This window comes from Staurois parvus, unplaced genomic scaffold (assembly GCF_062004578.1).
Source record: "Staurois parvus isolate SC_StPar_1 unplaced genomic scaffold, SC_StPar_1.0 ptg000335l, whole genome shotgun sequence".
NCBI lineage: Eukaryota > Metazoa > Chordata > Amphibia > Anura > Ranidae > Staurois > Staurois parvus.
In genome coordinates, this window is record NW_028318131.1 from 664,970 (window position 1) to 688,441 (window position 23,472).

A 23,472-nucleotide genomic window follows, 5' to 3' on the forward strand; every position below is an offset into this window, starting at 1 on the left:
GCAGACAACTGTCATATCCAGAGCCTTTTATACACTTCATTGCCTTCAGAGAAAATTGCTGAGAAAAGCAACTTCGAAGGGCGCTGTTCAAACTCCAGAGCACTGAGTTCACGTTGGTCAGGTCATGGAATGATATAACAACTGTTTATTGGCTCTTTAACTGTGTTGGGGATCTTTATTGACTCACATTGTTATTTATTTGTTTGTGTGTTTTTTTCATGTTTTACTACAACATACTAAAGTGTCACTAAACAATGTCCTTATTTTTCAAAAATAGTCCATACGCATCCGCTACTTAATGGCCATGTGATCTTTTTTTCATTAAATCCCTTACTGTGTTTTTCTGCCTTCTGGTATCATCCTCTGTGAGCTCCCAGACCTCCTCATTTTCCCCCTCACATCCATTAGTTTGGGACGAGCAATGCATGTTCACCAAGCACCAAGCTCCAAATAAAAAGACGGCATGAAGGGCACATAGTGTGTTACAGTAATGTCCTCTGCCCCCCTTCACATCACTGCTCCCCCTTACAGTAATGTCCTCTGCCCCCCTTCACATCACTGCTCCCCCTTACAGTAATGTCCTCTGCCCCCCTTCACATCACTGCTCCCCCTTACAGTAATGTCCTCTGCCCCCCTTCACATCACTGCTCCCCCTTACAGTAGTGTCCTCTGCCCCCCTTCACATCACTCCCCCCCTACAGTGGTGTCCTCTGGCCCCCTTCACATCACTGCCCCCCCTTACAGTAGTGTCCTCTGCCCCCCTTCACATCACTCGCCCCCTACAGTAGTGTCCTCTGCCCCCCCTTCACATCACTCCCCCCTACAGTAGTGTCCTCTGCCCCCCCTTCACATCACTCCCCCCCTACAGTAGTGTCCTCTGCCCCCCTTCACATCACTGCCCCCCCTTACAGTAGTGTCCTCTGCCCCCCTTCACATCACTCCCCCCCTACAGTAGTGTCCTCTGCCCCCCTTCACATCACTCCCCCCCCTACAGTAGAGTCCTCTGCCCCCCTTCACATCACTCCCCCCCTACAGTAGAGTCCTCTGCCCCCTTCACATTACTCCCCCCCCTACAGTAGTGTCCTCTGCCCCCCCTTCACATCACTCCCCCCCTACAGTAGTGTCCTCTGCCCCCCTTCACATCAATCCCCCCCCTACAGTAGTGTCCTCTGCCCCCCCTTCACATCACTCCCCCCCTACAGTAGTGTTCTCTGCCCCCCCTTCACATCACTCCCCCCCTACAGCAGTGTCCTCTGCCCCCCTTCACATCACTCCCCCCCTACAGTAGTGTCCTCTGCCCCCCCTTCACATCACTCCCCCCCCTACAGTAGTGTCCTCTGTCCCCCCTTCACATCACTCCCCCCTACAGCAGTGTCCTCTGCCCCCCCTTCACATCACTCCCCCCTACAGCAGTGTCCTCTGCCCCCCCTTCACATCACTCCCCCCTACAGTAGTGTCCTCTGCCCCCTTCACATCACCCCCCCCCTACTGTATTGCCCTCCACCCCCCACAGCAATGTCCTCTGCCCCTCACATCACTCTCCTAGTATAGTGTACTCTGCCCCCCCCCCCAGTAGTGTCCTGTAACCCCCTTCCCTCAATGCAGTGTCCTCTGCTACTTCACATCACCCCTCCCCCATTGTAGTGTCCTCTTCCCCCCCCTCAGTAGTGTCCTGTACTCCCCTCCACTCAATGCAGTGTCCTCTGCCCCTTTCACATTACCCCTCCCCACTGTACTGTCCTCTGTCCCCCTCACATCACTCTCCCACTGTTGTGTCCTCTGCCCCCGAAAACAGAGTCCTCTGCCCTCTGCAGAGGCTGGGGAGAAGCAAAGCCATGTTCTCGATCTACCTGTTAGCTGTCTGCGGCAGGGGCGGACTGACCATTTGGAAACTGCCCGAGGGCCCAGGGTCAGTAGGGGGCCCCATGAGATGCCCCTGGTACCTTTTTCATAGGCTTTTTTGAGTTTGGGCAAGGGCACAGGGGCCCCATGATCCCCTATTGCCCGGGGGCCCCATGAAATGTCAGTCCGCCCCTGGTCTGCAGTCAACTGGTAAATCGGGATTGACAGCTTCCTGACTCAGAGGAGCCTTTCAAAAAACATTGTGGGTACAGGGAACCCCTGCTAAGTATTCTACATCTGCAGCTCTTAGTAGTGTGATGGTCAGTGGGAAGAATGCTCCTTAGGTAGCACTACCCCCTCAGGAGTTTCTGAAGATTTGGGTTCCCTTATAGTCCTGCATAGCCAGGCAACATGCATTTTCCATTCAGACTTACATCCAGGAGACATTTATCAGTCCTTGAGCTTGTTTTGATGTTTTATTAGAGGATTATAAACTTGCATGGGGTAAGGGATGTACGGGATACCCAATGGGACTGGAACTGAGGGCAAACTTCTTGAAACTATTAACAAGTCTTTACAATAAAAAATCCTTTTCTGGAGAGCTAACCAGGTTCTGCTAATGTACCATCCCAGACACCAGACTCTTCTCTCTGCCCTGTCCCTTTAAATAATGAAGCAGTCCTGGGTAGCAGCTAATCCATTTTCCCACCAGAGTGCTTCTTCCCCTCTGTGGCCCAGGGGGTGCAGACCTACCAGAGGCGGACTGACCATTTGGAAACTCGGGCACTGCCCAAGGGCCCGGGGTCAGTAGGGGGCCCCATGAGATGCCCCTGGTACCTTTTTCATAGCCTTTTTTGAGTTTGGGCAAGGACACAGTGGCCCCATGATCCCCTATTGCCCGGGGGCCCCATGAGTTTTCATTCCATCCCTGCTCATGATCCCCTATTGCCCGGGGGCCCCATGAGTTGTCAATCCGCCCCTGAGACCTACTCACCTGTTTTACTGTTTTGGGTTTAGTAACACTTTAAATCTATTTCCCAATAGTCACAAATAATATAAATCTCTTTTGTGTGCACCTCGTGCCTTTACTAACCCAGATATTACCTTGAAAAAGCAGGAGTGACATCATCACTGTTCTGTACATAGTCTGTACAGACCTAAGCTGAGGGAGGCGCCAAGCAGGCTACACCCACTACTGGCTGCCTGCAGAAAACTACAGGAGGGGGCGGAGACAAGACCAGTCACCCTGCACATGGAGAGAGAGAAGCAGTGAGCGGTCTGTATTACAGGAAGTCAAAGTCTCACACTGCATGTCTGCGCAGATCTGGAAAATATACAGAAAGCACACCAAGAATCAAGGAAGAATATATAATACTCTTGTATTTAGTATTTGTTTATCCTGGAGATCACATTGAACACTTGTGAACTGCGTTACATAAGCGGCGATATCTCTCTAATGATCGGAGCGTACCTTTACACCAGAAAGCCACCTTTGTGCAGGGTGACCGGTCACCGACCCTGCTCTGGGGGTCATATCAGAGAGGGTTAGAATGGATGCCACCGACCGCCAGGTGAATGACCCCCAATTCTTCCTTTTGTACGCGGTGTATTTTGACTGCCGGTGTGCCTTTGAGTCTGCTGATGTCTGTTTTATTTATTTATTTACTTATTTTTTATGCCAACTTTTTTCTTTCTTGAGACAAAGGTCAAAGCCCCACAGATGCAGCAGCAAAGCACAATGTGTATTTTGACCCCGTGACCGCGCATTCACCCCTCCCTTTGGTTCTTCCAAGGAAAAAGCAATGCCTTCAAGTCTGAGGGACCCAGATGTTTATGGCAGAGAAAAGAATCTGCAAGATTTATGCTTTCTCCATTAAAGAACAACTCCGCTAAGCACTAACCACATGGAAAAAAACGATGACTCCATGGCCGCAGTCTGAAGAATATGGTTAGAACACTGCAGGGGGTTGTTATGCGTATTTCACCCTTTGCAGGCGCCATAAATCAAAATCACATTTGGACACAAGAAGGCGTCTGGCTTTTTTTTTTCCTTTTTTTTAAGTGTTTTCATTCTGCTTTCCAAAAAAATTCTGAGACAATGAAATCTAAACCAAAAACTCTGGCCGTGTCTCCAGTGGAGAGATTTTCCCTCAGTTCCTGTCCTGGTGACACCCTGGGGGAAATTTACAGAAACTGTCTTTTTGTTAGCAGTTGTTAAACTGTTTTTTTTTTTCTAGTTTAAGACCAAATTAGAAACAGATTTAATTTTTTGGACGTCTTTGGGTTCCATATATAAAAAGTTTCCACAAGTGATATTAGACGCTCTGTTTCAGTGACTGTTTTAATAACTTATTGAGTATGCAGCTTCTTTATCCTTTAATTTTTGCCTACGCAGGCGTACCTCGGTTTAAGAATGCCGCGGTCAACTTAATTTTTGGTTTCGAATGAAAATCCAGTGAAAATAATACCTCGGTTTACAATTTTTTTTCGCAATACGAACGGATTAATTGGTTTTCAATGCATTTATGAATTTTTAATCATGTCCCTGTACAGTATTTATCCCTTTAAAGTGCACTTTATAAAGAGTTTTGAACAGATAAAAGACTTTTTTAACCCCCCTGGCGGTATTCCCGAGTGTAGCTCGGGGTAAAATTTCAGTACCAAAAGCGGTAACCCCGAGCTGCACTCGGGCTTACCATGCGGCGTTGCTCAGGGAGTCCCTGCAGAGCTTACCTTGTCCTTTGCTCCCGCGATGTCCCCCCTGCAGTGTCCCCGGCCATCTCCTCCGGCTGATGCCGGCATCTGGCTTCCGTGTTCCTGTGACGTCGGGACGTACGGGCGGCAAATTTGAAAATTAAAAAAAAAATGACTTTTTTTAAAACGATTATTTCATAGCAAAACATTCCTGTATCAAACCATTTCACATACATTTTGTCCCGAGTGCTTTGTCCGGCGCCCTGCCTGCATTTTTACTGTTCTTTCTGCCTGGAAACTTAGAAAAGTCCATGGCGTCCAAAAAGCGTCCCTTTAGGTCAAAAGCGGTTTTAGACTGGATAGAGATCAGCGATAGTAAATCAGAACCACTTGCAGAATTGAGTGATAATGATTCGTGGGGGAAATTCCTCATCAGACACTGAAAACGATTCTGCGACTTTGCTCAGTGATGTGCGAACTTGGCGCTCTATTTTAAATTTCAGTGTTTTTGGTTTGATTATATTATTGAATTAAATGTATTATTATTATATTATTATTTTTTATGATTATTTAATAAATTATAATTTATGATTTCATGTTTCAAGTTTTATCATACCCGGGATGTTTACTAGACATTTGTTCAGACAGATTTCAGGGAGTTATTCCTAAATTACAGGTCTACAATAAAAAAAATACATATTTCCATGCAAAAAAATGTACCGCTTTTGGTACAAAATTCCTGACATAATCATACCGCCAGGGAGGCTAAAACTTTTTTCTGACCTCCGCAACGGATTAATTGGTTTTCAGTGCATTCCTATGGGAAACCGCGTTTTGGTTTACGAATTGTTTGCAATACGAAAAGTCCCGCAGAATGCATTTAATCTGTACACCGAGGTACACCTGTATTCCAGTGTAAGCTAACGTCTTGACCGCTGCCCCAGGTTTTCTGTTTCAGGTAGACTCCTTGCTCTTGCAGCATCCTATGGAGCCACCCATGCATGCAGAGACTAGAGTTGTGTCTCCCTACACTGTGTGCATCAATTGAAACACACAGTCCTATAGCCTAGGATTAAAAGGCACTCTCCTCCACCTCCTCCTTCCTTCCTTCTCCAAGCTAACAGACTGACTCCAGACTGCACTGTCCACTGTTAGCTCTTTCCAATGATAGCTGGAAGTGCAGGGAAGCAGCACTGAGAGAGCAGGCTCCACTGTGCTTTAAAAGTGGATACAGTGATAGTTAGAGAGTGATGGAAAGTTTAGAACCTCTGGCAGCTTTTTATTGCTGTATGTGTCCCCATTGAAAGATAAAAAGCTGATTCAGACGCACTTAAAACAAATCAATGACCTTAGATCGTGACATGCTTCTGACCACTGCACTCTGTATGCTGGGTTGTATATGACATTCTTCCTTACCACTGCACTGTGTTTGCTCAGCTGTATACGACATAATCCTGATCACTGCAGTCTGAATGCTGGGCTGTATATGAAATATTTCCTGACCACTGCACTGTGTTTGCTCAGCTGTATACGACATAATCCTGATCACTGCATTCTGAATGTTGGACTGTATATGACATTCATCCTGACCACTGCACTGTGTTTGCCCAGCTGTATACGACATAATCCTGATCACTGCAGTCTGAATGTTGGGCTGTATATGACATTCATCCTGACCACTGCACTGTGTTTGCTCAGCTGTATACGACATAATCCTGATCACTGCAATCTGAATGCTGGGCTGTATATGACATATTTCCTGACCACTACACTCTGTACGTTGGGCTGTATATGTCATACTACTAACCACTGCGCTGTGTACATCCAGCTGTATGCAGCATACTGCTGACCATTGCACGACACCAGGCTGTATATGACACACTCCTGAACACTGCACTGTGCTTGCCCAGCTGTATAAAACATACTCTTGACCTTTTCACTCTGTATATCAGGCTGTATATGACTTACTCCTGACCACTGCACTGTGTACACTGGGCTGTATATTGTATACTCTTAACCATTGCACTCTGTGTGCTGGGTTCTATATGACATACTTCTGACCAATGCACTCTGTACACTAGGCTATAAATGACATATTCCTGACCACTTCATCTGTACACTAGGATGTATATGAGATATTCCTGACCACTACACTGTGTAAATGGGGCTGAATATGACATCCTGCTGATCACTACACTCTATACATTAGGCTGTATATGACTTACCCCTGACCACAGCACTCTGTACACTGAGCTGTATATCACACACTCCTGACCACTACACTTTGTACACTGGGCTGTATATGACATACTCCTGGCCACTGCGCTTTGTACAATAGGCTGTATATGACATACTCCTGACCACAGCACTCTGTACACTGGGTTGTATATGACACACTCCTGACCACTACACTTTGTACAATGGGCTGTATGTGATATACTCTTGACCACTGCACTTTGTACACTGGGCTGTATATGACATACTCCTGACCACAGCACTCTGTACACTGGACTGTATTTGATACACTCCTGACCACTACACTTATACACTGGGCTGTATATGTCAAACCCCTGACCACTGCACTTTGTACAATGGGCTGTATGTGATATACTCTTGACCACTGCACTTTGTACAATGGGCTGTATGTGATATACTCTTGACCACTGCACTTTGTACACTGGGCTGTATATGACATACTCCTGGACACTGCACTTTGTACAATGGGCTGTATATGACATACTCCTGGCCACTGCACTTTGTACACTGGGCTGTATATGACATACTCCTGGCCACTGCGCTTTGTACACAGGGCTGTATATGACATACTCCTGGCCACTGCGCTTTGTACACTGGGCTGTACATGACATACTCCTGGACACTGCACTTTGTACAATGGGCTGTATATGACATACTCCTGGCCACTGCACTTTGTACACTGGGCTCTATATGACATACTCCTTGCCACTGTGCTTTGTACACTGGGCTCTATATAACATACTCCTGGACACTGCACTTAGTACAATGGGCTGTATATGACATACTCCTGGCCACTGCGCTTTGTACACTGGGCTATATATGACATACTCCTCGACACTGCACTTTGTACACTGAGCTGTATATCACACACTCCTGACCACTACACTTTGTACACTGGGCTGTATATGACATATTCCTGGCCACTGCGCGTTGCACAATAGGCTGTATATGACATACTCCTGACCACAGCACTCTGTACACTGGGTTGTATATGACACACTCCTGACCACTACACTTTGTACACTGGGCTGTATATGACATACTCCTGACCACAGCACTCTGTACACTGGGCTGTATTTGATACACTCCTGACCACTACACTTATACACTGGGCTGTATATGTCAAACCCCTGACCACTGCACTTTGTACACTGGGCTGTATATGACATACTCCTGGACACTGCACTTTGTACAATGGGCTGTATATGACATACTCCTGGCCACTGCACTTTGTACACTGGGCTGTATATGACATACTCCTGGCCACTGCGCTTTGTACACAGGGCTGTATATGACATACTCCTGGACACTGCGCTTTGTACACTGGGCTGTACATGACATACTCCTGGACACTGCACTTTGTACAATGGGCTGTATATGACATACTCCTGGCCACTGCACTTTGTACACTGGGCTCTATATGACATACTCCTTGCCACTGTGCTTTGTACACTGGGCTCTATATAACATACTCCTGGACACTGCACTTAGTACAATGGGCTGTATATGACATACTCCTGGTCACTGCGCTTTGTACACTGGGCTATATATGACATACTCCTCGACACTGCACTTTGTACAATGGGCTGTATATGACATACTCCTTGCCACTGCGCTTTGTACACTGGGCTGTATATGACATACTCCTGGCCACTGCGCTTTGTACACTGGGCTGTATATGACATACTCCTGGCCACTGCGCTTTGTACACTGGGCTGTATATGACATTCTCCTGGACACTGCACTTTGTACACTGGGCTGTATATGACATACTCCTGACCACTGCGCTTTGTACACTGGGCTGTATATGACATACTCCTGACCACTGCACTGCCCTGCTGTATATGAATTCCTGACCACTGCACTTTCTTTCTGAAGGTATGCAGTGTGCAAAAAAGTGTAAGTAATGGAAGAGTTAAATTTTTTACAAATAATTGCACATATGGTTGTACACAGATTTAAGTTTTAAGCCCCACCCACTTTTAAGCGCAATTTTATCACACCCGCCATTTTCTGCGGCACGCCGCGCGTGACATCTAATTGTTCTGTCCTGGGCAGTAAAAACCTGACAGAGGTTCTGATCCTTCCTCTCTCTACTGACAACCAGAAAACTATGTTTTGTGCGCTTTTTTATTCACCTTTTTTTTAATTGAAAAAAGCCGTAGCTGCTTGTGGAGCCACTTTGGTTAACATTTCAGATTATATTCTCCCCCCCCCCCCCCGGTTTATGTAAAAGTAGGAAATCCCTTTAGTATGACGCAGACGGGAGCGTGCCAAGACCCTCCCATCCCACCTCCAGCAGAGACGTCCTCCGGGGTCAGGAAACAGACGTGCGAGGCTGGAAAAGGACAAGACATTGGATGGATTACTTTCATTCTTCCTATGATAACAGATCTGTTGTCTGCTATGGAGCCGGTCTCACCGAGGGTCACGGGATCATTTCCACGCCCTGACCACTGCCAGGACAAGGCCCAAAACTGCGCCCCTTTCCCAAGATGTACGAGCATTATGTGTCATCAAAAATCCCCCCCAACAAAAAAAAAAATCAAGCACTAATCTGCATGCTTACCCCCTAGTTATAGATCCACCCTTCTTCCAGTACAAATCTGCCACCCTACTGAAATCTCCCCTCCCAGCACAACTCTTTGCCCCCCCCCCCCCCCCAGCTGAAAATCCTCTCTCTTCCCATATGCCGCAACACAAATCCCCACCCCTCCAAAAAAATTCTTCTCCCTTGCACAAATCCTCTACCCCTCAAATTTCCCCTCCGAGAACAAATCCTCTTCCACCACTCAAAATCTCCCCAGAACAATTTCCCCTCCCTCAGTCCCCCATCCTAGCACACATCCCCCCCACAAATTGCCCCTCCTAGTACAAATATCCCCCGATCATCCCTACTAGTACAGATCTCCCCCCCCCAGAAAAAAATTCCCCTCCCAACAAAAATCACCACTCCTAAATTTCCCTTCCTAGTACAAATATCCCCCGATCATCCCTACTAGTACAAATCCCCCCCCCAAAAAAAAAAAAAATTCCCCTCCCAACAAAAATCACCACTCCTAAATTTCCCTTCCTAGTACAAATATCCCCAGATCATCCCTACTAGTACAAATCCCCCCCCCCATAAAAAAAATTCCCCTCCCAACAAAAATCACCACTCCTAAATTTCCCTTCCTAGTACAAATATCCCCCGATCATCCCTACTAGTACAAATCCTCCCCCCCAAAAAAAAAATTCCCCTCCCAACAAAAATCACCACTCCTAAATTTCCCTTCCTAGTACAAATATCCCCAGATCATCCCTACTAGAACAAATCCCCCCCCCCCCCCAAGAAAAAAAATTCCCCTCCCAACAAAAATCACCACTCCTAAATTTCCTTTCCTAGTACAAATATCCCCCGATCATCCCTACTAGTACAAATCCTCCCCCCTCCAAAAAAAAATTCCCCTCCCAACAAAAATCACCACTCCTAAATTTCCCTTCCTAGTACAAATATCCCCAGATCATCCCTACTAGTACAAATCCCCCCCCCCCCCCAAGAAAAAAAATTCCCCTCCCAACAAAAATCACCACTCCTAAATTTCCCTTCCTAGTACAAATATTCCCCAATCATCCCTACTAGTACCCCTCCCCCCAAAAAGAAAAAATTCCCCTCCCGACAAAAATCACCACTCCTAAATTTCTCTTCTTAGTACAAATATCCCCAGATCATCCCTACTAGTACAAATCCTTCCCCCTCCCCGCAGAAAAAAAAATTCCCCAACACAAATCACCACTCCTAGCACACCTTCCTAAATTTCCCTTCTTAGAACAATTCTTACTCCCCGCCTTCCTCTCCCAACATAAATCCCCTCCCCCCAATATCCTTGTGGTGCCCCCCCCCCACCTCACATGATACCATAGTGCCCAGGGCAGCAGCCCCTCCTGCCCACCTTTTGTCCCTGCCCTGCTCCTGACCACTGCACTTTGTATGCCCTGCTGTATATGAAACATTCCTGCCCACTGCGCCTTCTTTCTGAACATAAGCAGTGAGCAGAGAAGTGTAAGTAATGGAAGAGTTTCATTTTTTACAAATAATTACTTTGAGGTTTGTACAGAATCAAGTCTGAATTCAGCATTCCACAGACGGCTAACAAGAGCTTCATTTTCTCACTAGAAAAGAGACGCCCCATGTGTTGAGAACCCGGCCTTTTCTGGCACTCTTTGTTTACATGGAACAATCAGTATATTTTACTAGAAATTTTTCTAAGAACCCCCAAATGTTTTATATTCGGTATACAGTAAAAGAAAAGTGGGAAGGAGATTGCAAGCAGATATAGTGAATGCAGGGTCCGGGGAGAGCGGATATAGTGAATGCAGGGTCCGGGGAGAGCGGATATAGTGAATGCAGGGTCCGGGGAGAGGGGATATAGTGAATGCAGGGTCCGGGGAGAGCGGATATAGTGAATGCAGGGTCCGGGGAGACCAGATATAGTAAATGCAGGGTCCGGGGAGACCAGATATAGTAAATGCAGGGTCCGGGGAAATCAGATATAGTGAATGCAGGGTCCGGGGAAATCAGATATAGTGAATGCAGGGTCCGGGGAGACCGGATATAGTGAATGCAGGGTCTGGGGAGACCAGATATAGTAAATGCAGGGTCCGGGGAAATCAGATATAGTGAATGCAGGGTCCGGGGAGACCGGATATAGTGAATGCAGGGTCCGGGGAGACCAGATATAGTGAATGCAGGGTCCAGGGAGACCGGATATAGTGAATGCAGGGTCCGGGGAAATCAGATATAGTGAATGCAAGGTCCGGGGAGACCGGATATAGTGAATGCAGGGTCCGGGTAGACCAGGGAGACCGGATATAGTGAATGCAGGGTCCGCGGAGACCGGATATTGTGAATGCAGGGGCTGGGGAGACCGGATATAGTGAATGCAGGGTCCGGGGAGACCGGATATAGTGAATGCGGGGTCCGGGGAGACCGGATATAGTGGATGCAGGGTCCGGGGAGACCGGATGTAGTGGATGCGGGGTCCGGGGAGACCGGATATAGTGAATGCGGCGTCCTGGGAGACCGGATATAGTGAACGCAGGGTCCTGGGAGACCAGATATAGTGAATGCAGGGTCCGGGGAGACCGGATATAGTGAATGCTGGGTCCGGGGAGACTGGATATAGTGAATGCAGGGTCTGGGGAGACCGGATATAGTGAATGCAGGGTCTGGGAGACCGGATATAGTGAATGCAGGGTCCTGGGAGAGCGGATATAGTGAATCCAGGGTCCGGGAGACCAGATGCAGTGAATGCAGGGTCCGTGGAGACCTGATATATTGAATGCAGGGTCCAGGGAGACCAGATATAGTGAATGCAGGGTCCGGGGAGACCGGATATAGTGAATGCAGGGTCTGGGGAGACCAGATATAGTAAATGCAGGGTCCGGGGGGACCAGATATAGTGAGTGCAGGGTCCAGGGAGACCGGATATAGTGAATTCAGGGTCCAGGGTAGGGGCGGACTGACAACTCATGGGTCCCCCAGGCAATAGGGGATCATGGGGCCCCTGTGTCCTTGCCCAAATTCAAAAAAGCCTATGAAAAAGGTACCAGGGGCAACTCATGGGACCCCCTACAAACCTCGGGCCCTCGGGCAGTGCCCGAGTTTCCAAATGGTCAGTCCGCCCCTGGTCCGGGGAGAGCAGATATAGTGAATGCAGGGTCTAGGGTTTAGTAACACTATAATTAAAATAATAATAAAAATTGAATTATTGTTTAACTTTTAATTTTAGGGTTCACCATCAGACCAAAGACGGTGACACATGAGGATGAACGAAGTACGTGAAGAACTTCCAAAAGAGGACCTGTTGGCAGCGAGATGACATTTACGTTCCAGAAATACATCAGTTTTGGCAGCAATAATTTTCACAGGTCTCCTGGTGCATTTTAATGAGTGGACATATTTTTGTAGTCTTCATTTTACAGTGTAAATCCACTTTCTGAGATCACTGATCTCTTTAACATAGCAATGAAATGAACTTTGCAGACAACCATGATTACTCAGCTTCTCTAGGCTGGCCCTTTATTTCTGCTTGTTGCATACCGCCATCTGCTGGTAGAGTATGCTTATTGTAACAGGGTCATTACATCTGCACTGTAAAGTGACATTTTAAAGCTGAACTCCAGCCAAAAACTATAATTTTACATGTGCAAAAAAAAAGAAAAAATTTGTACTAATGAAGTGGATGCCATATAATCTTTTACTTTCATTCACCCCAAGTACACTGATCATAGTAGGTTGCCCATTCAACACCTCGTCCCTTATTATTATTATACAGGATTTATATATTATTATTATTATTATACAGGATTTATATATTATTATTATACATGATTTATAACAGTTTGCTCAGAGCTTTACAATATAACGGGAGACAATACAGCAACAATACAGTTCAATACAAGAGAGTTAGGAGGGCCCTGCTCCTTGGAGCTTACAATCTAGGAGGGAGGGGCTAGTGGTACAAAAGGTAGTATCTGTGGGGGATGGACTGGTTGGAAGAGTAGAAGATTCCATTATTAGCGGAGGGCAGGATTGGCTTCCCTGAAGAGATAGGTTTTCAGAGATCGCCTAAAAGTGAGCAGAGTAGGCGATAGTCTGATAAATTGGGGTAGAGAGTTCCAGAGGATAGCTCTGGAGAAGTCCTGGAGACGAGCATGGGAGGAGGAGACAAGGGGGCTAGAGAGCAGGAGGTCGTGCGAGTCCTTATCCTAAAATAAGGAGGGAATACATTTTTTGGATTTGTGGTGGAAGTGAGTAGTCAATTTCACAGCCAATTAGAACTTCCAATTCTTTATTCGTAATAGGCAAACAGTTTATAAGCAACACATGGTCTACATACGCATTTCAACCCATGAAGGGATGGACGTATAACATACAAAAGACCTTCCATTGTAAGAAGGCCATGTTGTGCTTCACACTGGTTTGGTTCCTTTTCTCCCACCTCACCATAAACCTGTCTTGTTGGCCCCCAAGCCCTACTCTACAGAAGTCATTGTGTCCATACCAGGGGCGGACTGACAACTTATGTGGTCCCCGGGCAATAGGGGATCATGGGGCCCCTGTGTCCTTGCCCAAACTCAAAAAAGCCTATGAAAAAGGTACCAGGGGCATCTCATGGGGCCCCCTACTGACCCCGGGCCCTTGGGCAGTGCCCGAGTTTCCAAATGGTCAGTCCGCCCCTGGTCCATACACTGCACTAATGACAGTCCACCAGCCTGAAACAGCTGTTTGCAGTTTAGATAATATTAGCCTGTATCTGTCTTGTAAACTAAGGGTTCTATTGGATTTGTAATATATGTTAGACATGAAGATAACTTCTCTTTTAGGAAGGTTCTGTTGTATCCACAACTCTTACAAATTCCATACACCATTAACTATGCTCCACTCACTTCAATGGACAGTCCAGGACAGCCATCCTGTGGGCTCCATTGCAATGATCGCAAATGGGAAAAAGGGTGTTGGGCTTCATGCAGGACACTTAGCAAAGATCTTACAAGTATCCAAACTTGATGAAAAAAATGACTTCCATCAAGCAGCAGGATCTGTAAGCTGAAAAAAAAAGAAAAAAACCTACCAACAATTATTTTATATCTCTGTATTGGTGTATGGATGTAATTATGGAATATATTATTATTTTTGCTAGGAACTTACCAGCTGTTTGCCTTTAACAGTTGTCAGTGGGGTAAGTGTCTGCCTGAGGCCTTGTTATCCATTGGGTGATCTTCTGTGGGATGGTAATTGGTCTCTGGAGGCATCAGGGCAACCTTTGGTCTTTTCTCTGCTCTGTCTTTGGCCTCTGGTCCTCTGTTCTCCAGCACCTGCCCTCTCTTGATGGACCACTCACCTGGCTGATTTATGACCTTGATAGTCAATCATGTGTAATTTCTTTGCTTGTATGAGTATTGGCACATGTTAGTATGTGTTTAGGTTGGTTGGCTCGTCTTTAAAGGGCATCAGATTTTAGAGTTTTGTTGTCCAATCTAGAATTTGTTTGGCTGATGGTTGTGTTTCCAGACAGTCCTTGTTGCTGACCAAGCTTGTCTGACCTCATTTCAACTTGGCTGTCCAGATGTTTGCTTTGAGTCTGCTCAGTATTTTGGCTGTGCTTCACAGCTTGTGGGCTTCTGGTATTTACACCTCCCATCCACTTTTCCCCTCTCTTCACCTCTATGTTTCTGTCAATCGCTTGGTACCATCACCACTTGGCTTGCAAATCTTCTGGAATTAGGTTCCTTGTTCGCCTGCTTTACCTCCGACCAGGGGCAGACTGACCATTTGGAAACTCGGGCACTGCCCGAGGGCCCTGGGTCAGTAGGCGGCCCCATGAGATGCCCCTGGTACTTTTTTCATAGGCTTTTTTGAGTTTGGGCAAGGACACAGGGGCCCCATGATCCCCTATTACCCGGGGGCCCCATGAGTTGTCAGTCCGCCCCTGCCTCCGACTACAATTCTGTCCATCCCTTGGTACCCTCCCCACTTGGACCTTCTGAAACTGACTCCCCCCCCTCTTCCCCGGGCTTGACCTCCAACTATCCTTCTGTCTATCTCCTTGTAGACCTTCTGGAATTGACCTTCTCCCCTTACCCTGGGATTGACTACACTTCTGTCCTTGCCTTGGTACCATCACCACTTGGTTTGTGGAATTGACCTCCTTCTCCCCCCAGAGATTGACATACCTGGAAGAGTTGGTTTCCCTGTGGATTTCACAGGAAGATTTCTATTGAACAATAGAATATTGCTAAAGTGGTGCTGGCAGTGAGAAAGGTAAGCATCCCATCTCTTATTCTGCGGGTGCACTTTCTTGCACTTATTTTTTCATGGCAGGGTCGCAGAATATAACTTTTGGAATGTGATTATACACGTTGTAATAATTTTAAAAAGAGAGCAACTTTATATTCCAAGAATGTCCTTGAGATATCTCTAGAACATTCGCCTATACAAATCTGATTGCCATCAGCTTGGAAATATAGCACATATCAGGAGAGAGATATAAATGATGTTGGAAGACATTACTGATCATGCCAGGTGATATCCTTTGTCAAACAATGGCGGCTCTGTCCTTTGCCAGCCAAATGTTTCCATTAGCCGTCTGTAGACAAGGACATGAGCTGCTCCTGTGTCTGATTTTGTCCTCTGGACCCTCTCATAACCATCAAGGGATGGAGCCAGTGCCAACCACCAGTCACTTATGCCAGGCTCAGCTGACAACTGTTAATAAAAACAGACCAGAAAGAATTTCTAAATGAGATATAGGGTTAAATAAGGCCAAACTATTTACTTGTGCCATGTGTAACAGCTAAAGAATTCCCTCTGCTGCCAGAGTGTCTGTCCACACATCTCTGGGATGGCAATGGTGTCGCAGTTTATCCAGCAAAAGTGAGATTAAAAGTGTACGCAGCAGTCTTAAAGCAACTTTCCCTCTGTCAGGTGCCTGTGTCCCCTGCTTTCCACTGTGGTCCCATCCTCCGACCCAATTGGGGTTATTTACTAAAATTGAAGAGTGCAAAATCTAGTGCATCTCTGCAAAGGAACTGTAAGGAAATATGTCTTCTTAACTGTCATCCATTTTCAATAATGCCTCCATTTCTAGATGTGTGAACAGTTAGTTTTGCTTGTAACTTCTCTTTCATTTTCTGAGAATAGTTTCCATTTCTGATGAAACAGAACTACCTTATATGGTATCCACAGGGGCAGACTGACCATTTGGAAACTCGGGCACTGCCCGAGGGCCCGGGGTCAGTAGTGGGCCCCATGAGATGCCCCTGGCACCTTTTTCATAGGCTTTTTTGAGTTTGGGCAAGGACACAGGGGCCCCATGATCCCCTATTGCCCGGGGGCCCTATGAGTTGTCAGTCCATCCCTGGGTATCCCTCAACTATTTGCAGTTTTTGTTCTTCACGTAACTATATTGATAAGAATGGAATGTTTCATTGATCATCCCAAGAATAACCAAGAGTTCTGTATAACCGTTCTTATTTTGCATTAAACTTTTAGAGATTTAGCTTGCACACTTCGGTGTATGGAGTTTTATTTCTCCCAGGCCTGAGGGTGAAAATTACGAGGACAGGGGCTACAGACCTAGGCTGATTCCTATCAGGAACCAATCAGCTTCCAGGTTCCGTTGCCGATGCTTGATTGAACAATATGGAATTAGAAGCTGACTGCCTACCAGATTCTGAGTACACCGGTTTTAGTAAATCTCCCCCAATACGTCAATGCTAGTCCTGTATTGATTTAGGATTAGGAACCACAGTGTGTGGCAGGGGACACATCACCCAACACTTCTGCAAGCATCAGATACCAAAGTGAGGCTATAGCACTGGAATGGAGGGCAGGTGGAAGACACAAGCCACTGGTGTATCTAAAAGGTTTCTACGGGTAACTGTTAGGCGGATGGAGGGAGAGAAGGTGGAAGACAGGGACAATGTGAAACTAATAAGCTGGTGCTCAGAAAGGGGAAAAGGTTCTTGGAAAGGTTGCACAGAGTACATAGGTAGGAGAATACAAGGTCAAGGTTATTGCCATCATAGTGAGTTGAAGCATGCATCCATTGCTTCAGGTCAAAGGAGGAGGTTAGACTGAGAAGTTTAGAAGGAACAGCAGTATTACCAGGGATGTTGAAGTCACCAAAAATTATTGTGGGAATTTCAGAAAAGAGAAAGTAGGGTAGCCAGGCGGAGAAGTCCTCAAGGTTGATAATGGTCCAGGAGGCGGGTAGATCACGGCAACTCTCAAAAAGCTGTAGAAAATAGACAAACACAGTGTGCTTCAAATGATGAGAGGGACAGAGAGTGAGTCCCGAGAAGACCACCATGAGAGAGAGAATCAGAAGAAGCAGAGTCAGATTCATGAAGCCAGGTTTCTGTAACAGCAATTAGACAGAAGGATTTAGTGATAAAAAGGTCATGGACAGAGATGGGTTTGTTACCGACAGAGAGAGCATTCCAAAGGGTGCAAGAGAAGAGGAGACTGGTTTTGAGAAGAAGAGCAGCAGAAACTAAATTGTGTGGATTGCGACTGCTGCCAGAGGTGGGGTGATGGGAGCGTTGGGCACAGTTAAATGAAGGAGGCACAGGGATTGGGTATATAACTCAAGAAGTTAGGAGAATCAGAAGGGTGAGAAAAATAATACGGGAGTGTGATTTGTATTAAAGGGACAGGACCCAGAGTCCTGGGGGGTTTATTATTGTGTTGGTTTAGAATTAAATAAGCAGCTATGTATGTGTGTGTATGCCCTACAAGGGATATTCATCTTGGTAATAAAAAAGAAGTGCCGGAATGCAAAATAACAAGCATTTATATTTACCTGGATGGCTGCAGCATCGATCCAATGCTCCAACTTTCTCCCGCTGGCTCTATACTGAGAACTGAGTAATCAAAGATGGTTGATTGCTCAGTTCATTGTCTTCAGTTAGAAGGGAGCCTGTGACTGTCAGTCATCAGCTCTCTGCTCTGCCCCTTCAGCATTCACTAGAGTGCTGAGATGTGAAGGGGGTGGGAGCGGGTGGCTCAAGCTCTCAGCGGCTCACATCCGTGTTAACACAAATTTTTTTTATGCATTCCAGTGCTTTTTTGATGTGTTCCTTTTTCTTTTTGGCTCAGAACGTGCATTTCTGGTGCATTTACACTGTTCCAGTGCATTTCCCATGCATTTTGCTGCATTCCAGATGCATTCCATACAGAAAAAAGGCAGCATGTTCTACTTTTGTTGACTGCACTGGAACACACTGCACTGTTGTGAACTAGGACCATTGGAATACATGCATGTGCATGTGTTGCAGATTAAAAACTCACTGGATTGCATCTGGTCTTAACCAGCCCTAGTAAAAAAAGCCAGCTCAGCATACAAAAACCGCTGCTACTAGGACTGAACCAACAGTGTGTGACTTCAGTGTGCTAGACTTCACCATATACATTGTGTTTGATGGGACATCCTCAGGGGCTTTTATGGAAGCGGGATGAGGGTGTGTGAATGTGATATGAGGAAGGCCTATGTCATACTTTATAATGGAGTTACCAAGTCAGTGTTGCTAGCTCTTTCTCCGTCCCATCGGACCAAAACGCATGGGGCGAAGCTTAGCGCGCTGTCATCACATGCTATTGGCTCAGTCTGCACAGCTGATGCATTTAATGAAGTTACCAAGTCAGCGCTGCTAGCCCTGTCGCTGTTCAATTGGACCAAAGCACGTGGGGTGGAGCTTAGCACACTGATGTCACAGGCTCAGTCTGCACTTAATAGAGTTGCCAAGTCAGTTGCTAGCCGTGTCACTGTCCCATCAGACCAAAACGCGTGGGGTGGAGCATAGCTCACTGTCGTCACATGCTGTCGGCGTAGTCTGCACAGCTGATGCATATAATGGAGTGAGGTGCAGTTCATACTAGTGCACGCTGTGCGGCCCACATTTACGTGGGCACAGCAGCCCATTCATTTGAATGGGCTTCTGTGCCCGCGTTTCTTGCAAGGAAAAGGTGCACCCACCTTTATTGAAACGCATCCGCACGGAAACTGTATGATCTTTTTGACCATGAGGTTTCTGTGCGTATCCCACACCCGCGATCGTGCCCGTGATCGTGCTGCAGGATGAGTTGTGTGGGGGCACGATGCGGCTGCAGGTGGTTTCGGCTGCTGGAATTGCATTGATTCCCGCAACCAGCCTGCAGTGTGCGGACTAGTGTGAACCTTGCCTTACCAAATCAGTGTTACTCACACGGTCACTGTCCCACTGGACCAAAACGCATAGGATGGAGCTGAAAAAATGTGTGACTTCAGTGTGCTAGACTCCACCATATGCCTTTTGTTTGATGGGACGTCCTCGGGGGCTTTTTTGGAAGCAGGATGAGAGTATGTGAATGTGACATAAGGAGGGCCCAGGTCTATATCATACTTTATAATGGAGTTACCAAGTCAGTGTTGCTAGCCCTTTCACTGTCCCATCTGACCAAAACGCGTGGGGTGGAGCTTAGCGCACTGTCATCACGCGCTGTTGGCACAATTTGCATAGCCGATGCATGTCCGTTCACTTTCTATAGGCTGCCTGTACGCAGCTCAACAGTGGAAAAAATAGGTCACCTGAGCTCTGCATAAAGCTGAGCTCCCTTGTGAATAAGCAATTTAAAAAAGCTTAATGTACATATATAATTTATTAATACTTTACATTTTAATAAAATAAAACAAAATAAAAGAATTGTAATTAAAAGGAAATGTCAAATCTAAATAAAACGAAAAAAGAAAAAAATATGCGTGACTTCAGTGTGCTAGACTCCACCATTGTGTTCGATGGGACGTCCTCGGGGGCTTTTATGGAAGCAGGATGAGGGTGTGTGAATGTGATATGAGGCGGACCCAGGTCTATGTCATACTTTGTAATGAAGTTACCAAGTCAGTTCTGCTAGCCCTTTCACTGTCCCACCTGACCAAAATGCGTGGTTCCTGCAACCAGCCTGCAGTGTGCGGACTAGTGTGAACCTTGCCTTACCAAATCAGTGTTACTCGCACTGTCACTGTCCCATTGGACCAAAATGCGTGGGGTGGAGCTGAAAAAATGTGCGACTTCAGTGTGCTAAACTCCACCACAGGGGCGGACTGACCATTTGGAAACTCGGGCACTGCCCAAGGGCCCGGGGTCAGTAGGGGGCCCCATGAGATGCCCCTGGTACCTTTTTCATAGGCTTTTTTGAGTTTGGGCAAGGACACAGGGGCCCCATGATCCCCTATTGCCCAGGGGCCCCATGACTAGTCAGTCCGCCCCTGGTGGCGTCCCAAAGGGCTTAAAGTTTTAAAGGGTTGGACTGATGCTGTTTTTTTTTCTATCGGCGAGTACTGATACTTGTGTCTAAGGCTAGGTTTACATATATGCGGGTGGTGCCGCTGCGGATCCGCACAAAAAAGCCGCACCACCCACACAGAAGAAAGCGGACCCACGGGCAGGTGCCATTAATTCTAATGGCACGCCGCCCACACTGGAAATCGCAACTGTACTGGGAACCGAGGTTCCCGTGCGGGCTGCGTTTTCAGAAGTGCAGGGACTTCTTTGCTGCGTGTCCCAGGGCACGGGGGTCCATTCAAATGGGCAAGGACACAGGGGCCCCATGATCCCCTATTGCCCGGGGGCCCCATGACTTGTCAGTCCACCCATGCTCCACCATATGCATTGTGTTATATTAAATAAAAAAAAAATAAAAAGAATTGTAATTAAAAGGAAATGTCAAATCTAAATAAAACAGAAAAAAGGAACGTGTGACTTCAGTGTGCTAGACTCCACCATATGCATTGTGTTTGATGGGACGTCCTCGGGGGCTTTTATGGAAGCGGGAAGAGGGTGTGTGAATGTGATATGAGGAGGGCTCAAGTCTAAATGCCTACTGTACACATATAATTCATTAATGTTTTAAATAAAAAAAATGTAAAAAGTATTTTGATCAAAAGGAAACGTCAAATTTAATTAAAATGAAAAAGAAATTAGAAAGACTGAAGCATGGAAAAAAAAAAAAAGATCTGCCGAAACCCGGGATCGAACCAGGGACCTTTAGATCTTCAGTCTAACGCTCTCCCAACTGAGCTATTTCGGCTGCTGATTGTCAATGGTGACCAGCTTCTTCCTACTCTTATATAATGAGAATATTTACTGTGAAATATACAAAGCTCCGAATTGCTTAGCAGCGGATGAAGTGAAGAGGATAATAAAAAATCTTTTTTCATAAATTCCTCCCCCGTTTTCTAGTCCTCTTCCTTCCATGTAGCAGCGCTCCTCCCCCTGCCTGTGTGCCTGTGCTGTTCTCCGCTGCTGACAATGTTGCCGATCACGTATCCAGACTTCATTCTATAAATAGTAACAAAGTGTTACAATGTGATACAGAGCCATCGTCACCTGCAGTCAGGAGCCAATCACAACACAGAGAACCCCCGGCCAACGGTCACAAGCCGAGCTCTGCGTCCTTTCTACTACAAGTCTCTGTGGCGCAATCGGTTAGCGCGTTCGGCTGTTAACCGAAAGGTTGGTGGTTCGAGCCCACCCAGGGACGGGGCAGCTTTTGCTAACGGAAGACAAAGCCTTTTCTGGCACACTTGACGTTTTATACAGCGGCTGTTTTTGGCTTTTCACGGTTTTTTTTCAACAGCTAGTAAACCCCCCGGCATGTTATCCTATGTGTCCATGCACACGGAGACTGGAATCAAACCCAGGACCAGAGGGCTTCTAGAGGAGTTTTTTAGCTGTAAAAACGCTCTAATGCTGAAAAATGCGGCAAAACGTGGTAAAACGCCGCAAACCAGAGTTGTTGGACTTTTTTTACCCCCCCCAAAATTTTTTTTGGTCAAAAAAAGCTAAAAAGCACAAAAGCATGATGTTACGCAGAGTAAATAGATACCTAACATGTCACTCTTTAAAATTGCGCGTTTTCGTGGAATGGTGACAAACTGCGATGCTTATAAATCTCCGTAGGCGACGCTTTAAAAACTTTTACAGGTTAGCGGTGGTGAGGTGCTAGATTGATTGCTGGAGCTCTATCATTCACAGCGTGTAAATTAATTGGTTTCCATGACACTTATAGCGTTTACAAATGGCGGTATAGATACTGGGATTTTTTGTTTTTTATTTTTACTAGTAATGGCGGCGATCAGCGACTTATAGCGGGACTGCGACGGGCATTCTGATACTCTGGGGAACTGACTTGGTGTCACTGACATCCCCGGCGACACCAATACAGTGATCAGTGCTAATAAAAAGCACTGACATGTGTATTAATGGCACTGGGCAGGAAGGGGTTAACAGGAGGGGCAATCAAATGGTTAACTGTGTGCTGTTTTGCATACTGGGCTGTGTTTGTGCTTCACTGTAAGCCAGGGGCGGACTGACAACTCATGGGGCCCCTGGGCAATAAGGGATCATGGGGCCCCTGTGTCCTCGCCCACACCCAAAAAAGCCTATGAAAAAGCCAATGAAAGGTACCAAGGACATCTCATGGGGCCCCCTACTGACCCCGGGCCCTCGGGCAGCACCCGAGTTTCCAAATGGTCCCTGCTGTAAGCACACTGCTTTGCACAGCCATGCAAAGCAGTGTGCAGGAGCTGACAGGGGAGAGAACTGTTTTGTTTACAATCGGTATCAATGAGTACTTACCCCCGGTTCACATATCCGCGTTCAGGGGCGGACTGACCATTTGGAAACTTGGGCACTGCCCGAGGGCCCGGGGTCAGTAGGGGGCCCCATGAGATGCCCCTGGTACCTTTTTCATAGGCTTTTTTGAGTTAGGGCAAGGACACAGGGGCCCCATGATCCCCCTATTGCCCGGGGGCCCCATGAGTTGTCAGTATGCCCCTGTCCGCGTTCGTGCGGGCCACGTTTTGAGTGTGCATGAGAGCCCATTCATTTGAATGGACTCCTGTGCCCCAGGACACGCAGCGAAGAGGTCCCTGCACTTCTTCTGAAAACGCAGCCTGCATGGGAACCTCGGTTCCCAGTATGGTTGCGATTTCCAGTGTGTGCGTCCTGCCATTAGAATTAATGGCACCTGCCAGCGGGTCCGCATTCTTCTGTGTGGATGGTGCGGCTTTTTTGTGCGGATCCACAGCGGCACCACCCGCATATATGTAAACCTAGCCTTAGACACAAGTATCAGTACTCGCCGATAGAAAAAAA

At 46.7% G+C, this 23,472-nt stretch overlaps 2 non-coding genes across 2 annotated transcripts; one reads left to right on the top strand and one right to left on the bottom strand.

Moving 5' to 3' along the window:
- Nucleotides 1–21,330: 21,330 nt before the first annotated feature.
- TRNAF-GAA (transfer RNA phenylalanine (anticodon GAA)) lies at nt 21,331–21,403 on the bottom strand. The gene has a single exon. It is a non-coding gene; the product is annotated as a tRNA-Phe (tRNA).
- Nucleotides 21,404–21,782: 379 nt separating this feature from the next.
- Nucleotides 21,783–21,856, top strand: TRNAN-GUU (transfer RNA asparagine (anticodon GUU)). The gene has a single exon. It is a non-coding gene; the product is annotated as a tRNA-Asn (tRNA).
- The last annotated feature ends 1,616 nt before the right edge of the window (nt 21,857–23,472 follow it).